The following is a 7,420-nucleotide window of genomic DNA, read 5'->3' as shown; positions in this document are numbered from 1 at the left end:
TTCCACTCCCCCGAACCTTTTTTTTTTTTTTTTTTTTTTTTGAGACGGAGACTCGCTCTGTCGCCCAGGCTGGAGTGCAGTGGCCGGATCTCGGCTCACTGCAAGCTCCGCCTCCTGGGTTCACGCCATTCTCCTGCCTCAGCCTCTTGAGTAGATGGGACTACAGGCGCCCGCCACTACGCCCGGATTTTTTTGGTTTTTTAGTAGATATGGGGTTTCACGGGGTTAGCCAGGATGGTCTCGATCTCCTGACCTCGTGATCCGCCCGTCTCGGCCTCCCAAAGTGCTGGGATTACAGGCTTGAACCACTGCGCCCGGCCAAAAGAGCCACCTTGCAACCATGGTTCCACTGGGGCTCGAACCCAGGACCTTCTGCGTGTAAAGCAGATGTGATAACCACTACACTATGGAACCGAATCTTGTACTGAAACTGTAGCCTTTGAGACATAACTGCTTTTTTAAATTCATTTTTCTTGTAAGTAACATATTACATAGATTGTATTGTGATGATAAAATGATACTTTGAACACATTCTCTTATATTATGTTTAAAAAATGAGCTCCCCAGTTTTTGCAGACTTCCAACCAGGTTTGGGAAGCTCTACTCCATGTGGAATGGGTGGGAGTTTGGCTAGTGTGGAATCAGTTAAATCTCTGCGGCCCTTGACAGACTTTGTCCAGGAACACATTTGGTGTTCAGAATAGTGAGCAGCACTCACTGAGGCTCAGCGAAATGAGCTTACCCAATGTCATGGTGACTCGTGAATAGGGATAAACCTAGCACTGGGCACTCATTTTTCCAGATACTTAACATCTCACTATCTCAAGTGTCCTGCTTGGCTTTGCTGTCTCAGAAGCTCCCCCAAGCCTGTCACCTTCTGAATTCCCCTTACACCCAGCCTGTGGATCCAGAGGGAGCTTTTTCACGCCTAATGTGTTACTGAAACACCAGGGGTTTGGTCTAGGTCCTGCTGCTCACAGCACAGAAAGCCAATCACTGACCCAACAATTATTGCCAAAAAAGAAGGCTTTAATTGGGTGCTGCAGCAGAGGAGATGGGAGGTCAGTCTCAAATCATCTCCCTGGGAGAGTAGTCTCAAACTCATCTCCCTGACCAGCTAAAGTTAGGAGTTTATACAGCAGGGAAGAAATGTAAGTGTATGAGAAAACAGGAACTCGGAAAGGGTCAGGAAGCAATCACGATGAATGAGGGGCCTGGAGTTTCATTGTGTGGATGCAATGATCTGGTGAGTTTCAGATCTTTGATCCTTTTTTTTTTTTTTTTTTTTTTTTTTTTTGAGAGACCTGGTGGTCCTTTCCTGGAGGAAGAAACTCTGAAACTCTGATAAAAACAAATATAAGTTTCAAGCTTTAAGGTCATAAGGGTCAATTTCTATGTTTATCCAAAACAAAAAACAAAAAACACCCAAAACTGTTGATGGGACTAGTGGGTTGGGCTGGAGTGCAGTGGCCGGATCTCAGCTCACTGCAAGCTCCGCCTCCCGGCGCCCGCCTATTTTTTTGTATTTTTTTAGTAGAGACCGGGTTTCACCGTGTTAGCCAGGATGGTCTCAATCTCCTGACCTCGTGATCCTCCCGTCTCGGCCTCCCAAAGGGCTGGGATTACAGGCTTGAGCCCCTGCGCCCGGCCGCGGTGGGTTGGTTTCAAAGGCAGATATGACTGCCCCCAGGACTCAGTCTCTTGATTTATGATAAATAATATAAACTTTATTATAGGGAACAGTGGGGAAGGGGAATACTCACGAGTCTGTGAATCCTTGGGTCATGGAGAAGCCAGGTAGTGTTCTTCCCTTCCTTTCTTTTTCTTTTCATCCTTATTCATTGGGTACATTTTTCCTGCCCCGCCGCAAGATCCTAAGATGTGGAACTGCCTGAAGTGAGCAGTCTGACCACCAGGGGGCAGCATGAATCCATCGCTTTGTCTGAAAACAAACAGGTCCTAGTCAGCGGCCCTCCTCTCCATACAAGCCGAGTCTGCACGTTGGAGTCACCTGATGAGCTTTTAGAAAATTGCAGGTGGTGGGCTCACTTCAATTGCCATCTTCTGTCCTCGAGAGCGGGGCGTGGACATCGCCATTATTTAAAAGTTCCTCAGGTGAGCCTGATACACAATGTTGAAAACCACTCGGAGAAGACTCATCTGTGAAAACTGTAAAGGCTTTTAGGAATCACCCAGCCCAGCCCATCTGTTTCCATTTTGCAGCTTCAGGAACTGAGGCCCAGAGATAGAAACAGTAGGCTTAGGGGTGCTTGGAAGACAGCAGCAGAACCCAGGACCCTGACAATCGGCCCAGTTTCCTTCGCCCGTAGCACTTGGTTTTCCATATTTCGGCTGGGCCTGGGCATCAGAGGATACCAGGGACCACTTCCCTCCCCTCCAAGCGCAGAACGGTGCAGTCCCTCCTGGCTCAAGTTGCTCCTGGCTGACAGGAGAATTCAGAACTGGCCTGCAGGAATCAACTGGAGAACCTCCCAACCACGTGTGCACGAGGTTCAATGCCTGGAAACCGGAGGATGGGGACAGTGAGGTAGTGAGGACAGCCACAGTCCAGTGAAGGAGGGCTTCCTGGAGATGAGGCAGGAGGAGGAGATTGGTTGGATTTCAATGACCCATGAACGGTGGGGGCCGCATTTCAAACCAGAGGATCAGGATAAGTAATGGGTGTTCATGGGGCCACGGGTGTGAGTGGGGGAAGATGAGGGCCAGAGAGCACAGGGAGTTAACACTGTGGAGACAGAAGAGGGCACAACACCTGGGTATGTACCTTGACTCCCAGACAGAGGAACCAAGACCCTTTATGGAATGTTCTAGATCTCGACCTGGATGCATGAAGCACGGGAGGTATCTGAGCCTAGGAGGGGCACTTGGGAGTAAGCTAGACCTTAGAAAGACACCCCTGGGGGCAGCACCTGGGGCTACTTTAGGATCATGCTTTCCAGATCCTCCCAACACAGAGAAGAGGTGACTTTTGGAAGGTGTTCAGAGGTATTTGTGGAGTAGAATGCAATACTGAAGTAGAAGATTGCCCTTAACAGTGGACTGTTGAGGAGGACAGGACCGGAGAAAAGATTGGGAATGGAAGTTTGGTGAGCAGCAGGGACTCCATATTGGGGGCGCTTCTAGGTCTGACAGTTTAGGGGAACATCACGACCCCACGGGATAGTGGTGTTCAGAGTGAAGAGACATCGAGACATCCCTCTCTCTCTTCTCCTCTTTCTCCAGGCAGGACATTCTTTGGGAGTCCCAAAAACCCCGACCTGAGAAAGCTCTAGAAGCACTGCGTTAGCCCGCCCCCCACCCTGTACGTCTTGAGTGCTTTGCGATTCCACGGAGTTGTCTGTGACACGTCCAGCCCATCGCCGCCCTGCTCTGCCTGCCTCTCTGTGGGAGGATGGATCTGAGGTTCATGGACACTGCACTTCTCCTCTTGTAGGATTCTCTCCAGTAAAGCCTCTTCTGCATTTAATACCACATGGCACTGGAGAGGGTTGCCTTTGTCCTTCTTCCATGGCACCCGGCCACACACAGGCGCACCGTGTTCCCAATGCTGGGTGTTCCTGGAAGAGGCCTTGTTCCCCAGTACTGAGTGTTTTTGGAAGAGTGCTTGTTCCTGATGCTGGGCATTTCTGGAAGAGGCCTTTTTCACTGGGGCCTCCCTAAGAATGGAAGGGTAATAGTTTGTTCCTAAACATCCTGGCAGATCCCAGCGTCTTTATATGGTTGGGATGGGGAGAAATGAGAGTAGCTAAATGGATGCTAGCCTCTGTCTGCAAGGCAATACACACTTTTCAAAGCATCATGTCCACTCTGTCTTTTGTGGTTCACCGGAGCCTTCTGAATTAAAGAGGAAATGGCTGGCAGGGATGATCCCATCTACCTGCCCAGCCAATCCAGCAGAGAAAGGTGTCCCTTTCCCCTAAGGAAGCTCTGAGCGGACATGCTGTTTGCTCTTTTGGAGCATGTACAGAAGAGGAGCTGGAGTCCCAGAACCATTAGGCATGAGAGAGTTACTCCAATACAGGGCAAGGTTTTTGGATGTTTTGTATTGTATTTATCAATGCTTTTTATTGGGCTTCTAAACACTTTACAGTGTTCTTAGAGCCAAAAAACTATAAAATCATCAAGAACAGGTGCAATAATAAAAGCAATAATGATAGTATGAGTAGCTATTCCTTCTCATATATTCGCCGTTTGCCAGGCCTGGTTCTAAGTGCCAGTAAAAGACCAGGCCAGAATTCCAGCTCAGATCTTATTTCTTACTTTTTATCACCTCACCTATAAGGTTTTAACAGGTGTAGGATTTCAGCAGTAAGAATAATTTGATGTGAAACCAAAGAATTCATGAGATAGAAAGACAAAAAATCCTATCCTTTTCCCCTAGGACTAAGGTGGCCGCCATGAGAAAGACCATATTCTCAAGAAGAAATCATCTGTGAAGGATTTTGATCAGGCAACATGGGCATGCAGGTTTAAACACAGCCCCCATCCTGCCCTGCCTGGCAAGCCACTTTCTCCTATGTTCATGCATGTCTAGGTTTCTCAGTGAAAAACACAGCTGAACTCATGAAAGCCTATCTTTAAAAAATATTAAGTAGCTAATCTTATAAACCCCTATATACAGTGTCACTTCACTTTTTTCGTAAAACACGCCTAGTGGAATGGCAACAACTGGGAAAAATTCAGAGCTCAGCATTCATGTATTGAAAATATCTCTAAGTTGCCATAGGTGTTGGTTTATAAACTCCAGAAATAATTTATAAATAATTGTTTATATTTGCTTATATTAATACTTGTTTATAAACTCGATATTTTCATGTATTTATTTTTTAAGCTTTTTTTGTTAAACATGTAAATGTGATTATTTGCAGATCTTCAATATAATTATGTTTGGGCTATCACCATCCAGTTCAAGATTTAGAACATTTCCAACACTTTCAAAGGTGCCCCTTCCCATTCCATTACACGCCCCCCCACACCCAAGAGAACCACTGATCTGACCTCTATTCCCACAGATTCGTTTTGCATATCCTTGAGCATATAAATGGAACCACACAGTATGTCATTTCTTGTGATAAGATCCTGTTGCTCTACATCATGCTCTACATCTTACATTCATAAGATCCTGTTGCTCTACATCATGACTAGGATTAATCCATGCTGTGTATAATACAGTCATAAAACAATGCAGTACTGCAGGGGAAATGAAGGAACCGCAGTTCTATAAATCAATGTAGACACAATCTCAAAAATATAATATAGACATGAAAAATGATAGTTGCATAAAGTAAAAGTGAGGCAAGAGAAAAAGATAAAAATTTTTTAGGAATGAATTCCTGTGTAGTAAAACAATGTTAAAAAAAAGCATGGAAACATTTCACACAACTTCTAGAGTGATGGGTACATCTGCGGGGCAGGAGGGAGGAGGATGTTCACTTTATAATTTTCTGAACTGAGCACATTACATTGTTACGTTGGTATACGTATGTATTATATATATCACAGTAAAACAAATGAAAAAAATAGTGCACAGGAAATGAGAAAGTAGGGAAAGTTAAGTACAGACACTTCCCTGAGACATCATCTTTTTTGTCATAACTGCTTATACCTTTATGTTAGTAAGTTTGCCTTCGCTAAGTTCCTCTGGCTGCAGATGTAGTTTCAAACGACAGCAGCATCAGCATTCCCATGGTCAACTATTTAATCTTTAACTGTGTTTAGGTTTGACTCAGATTTCACCTCCACCCTTCTCACTTTTCATTTTGATTACCTATTTATAGAATGCCACATGAGTTTATCACTGGGAGACGGGGAGGCAACACAACAACATATTTTGCTATCTGTGTGTGAACTGAGTGAGAGATGTGCAGTAAGAAATCAGAGAGGCTTTGAAAGAAGTGGCATGATTGGTCACTGATCATGATGCACATCTGTCACTGATATAGTGACTTTTGGACTGAGGAGCCAGCAGTGAAGTTTGCACTTTATGCAACGACTTACAGTTAATATCCCTTGATAACTGAGATTTGAGATTTGAACTGTATTTTTGGGTAAGCTTGGTGTTATTTATTTAACCCATGGTGACTGAAATGTGTACATATTGGAACAATGCAAATTGAAGACTTTATATGTATATATGTATGTGTATTTATATATATAAAACATGTATATATTATTTAGATATGTATATAAAATGTACTGTGTATACATACACACACTAAATATACATATACACACACACACTATATATATGTGTATATATATATTACACACACACACAAATATGTCATGGTCAACTAGAATTAATTCCAGGAATCCAAGGTTGGCTTAATATTCAAAAATCAATCAATGTAATTCATTATACTTTTTTAAAAAAGAAAAACCATATAATAATCTAAATATATACAGAAAAATATTTGACAAAATTTAATATGCATTAATGATAAAAAAAAAAAATCTCAGCAGACTTGGAATTTAAGGGAATTTTCTCAGCCTTTTCCTTATCAGGAGCATGTATGAAAAACCTACAGCATCATACTTAATAGTATGATATACTATATTTAGATATACTATATATTATATATATAAAATCCACTGGATACATATATATACACACTAAATATACATATATACATACACTGAATACTGAGTACTTTCTGAATACTGTATAACTGAGTACCTTCTCTTTCATAATGGAAACAAGGGGAGGGTGTCTGGTCTCACTAGTTTTATTTAACATTGTGTTGGAAGTCTCAGCAAGTGCAAAACGGCATATAGATAGGAAAAGAAGGAACCAAATTTTATTTGCTGATGACATGATCATGTTTATAGAAAATCATAAAGAATCTTTTAAAAAATCTCCTGGACTATTAAGTAAATTTAGCTAAGTCACAAAATACAAGATCACTATACAAAAACTGATTATACTTTTATATACTAGCAATGAATAATTGAAAATGAAAAAAAATTTTTTTTGAGATGGAATCTCGCTTTGTCACCCAGGCTGGAGTACAATGGCACCATCTCAGCTCACATGCAACCTCCACCTCCCGGGTTCAAGCAATTCTCCTGCCTCAGCCTCCCAAGTAGCTGGGATTACAGGTGCCCACCATCATGCCCTTCTAATTTTTGTATTTTTGTGGAGACAAGGTTTCATTATGTTGGCCAGGCTGGTCTTGAACTCCTGACCTCAAGTGATCCGCCTGTCTCTGCCTCTCAAAGTGCTGGGATTACAGGCGTAAGCCACCATGCCTGGCATGAAAATGAAATTTTTAAATGCCATTTATAACAGCATCCAAAACTATGATATATATTCAGTGAAATTTTAATGAAATATGTGCAAACATGGACACCAAAAACTACAACACAATGTTGGAGGAAAATGGAGATATATACTAGATTT

At 42.8% G+C, this 7,420-nt stretch overlaps 1 non-coding gene across 1 annotated transcript; it reads right to left on the bottom strand.

Annotated features, from left to right (window-relative positions):
- Window positions 1–341: 341 nt before the first annotated feature.
- TRNAV-UAC (transfer RNA valine (anticodon UAC)) lies at window positions 342–414 on the bottom strand. The gene has a single exon. It is a non-coding gene; the product is annotated as a tRNA-Val (tRNA).
- Window positions 415–7,420: the final 7,006 nt, after the last annotated feature.

This window comes from Macaca fascicularis, chromosome 14 (assembly GCF_037993035.2).
Source record: "Macaca fascicularis isolate 582-1 chromosome 14, T2T-MFA8v1.1".
In the NCBI taxonomy this organism is placed as follows: Eukaryota; Metazoa; Chordata; class Mammalia; order Primates; family Cercopithecidae; genus Macaca; species Macaca fascicularis.
This window is presented reverse-complemented; position numbering and strand designations above follow the sequence as displayed.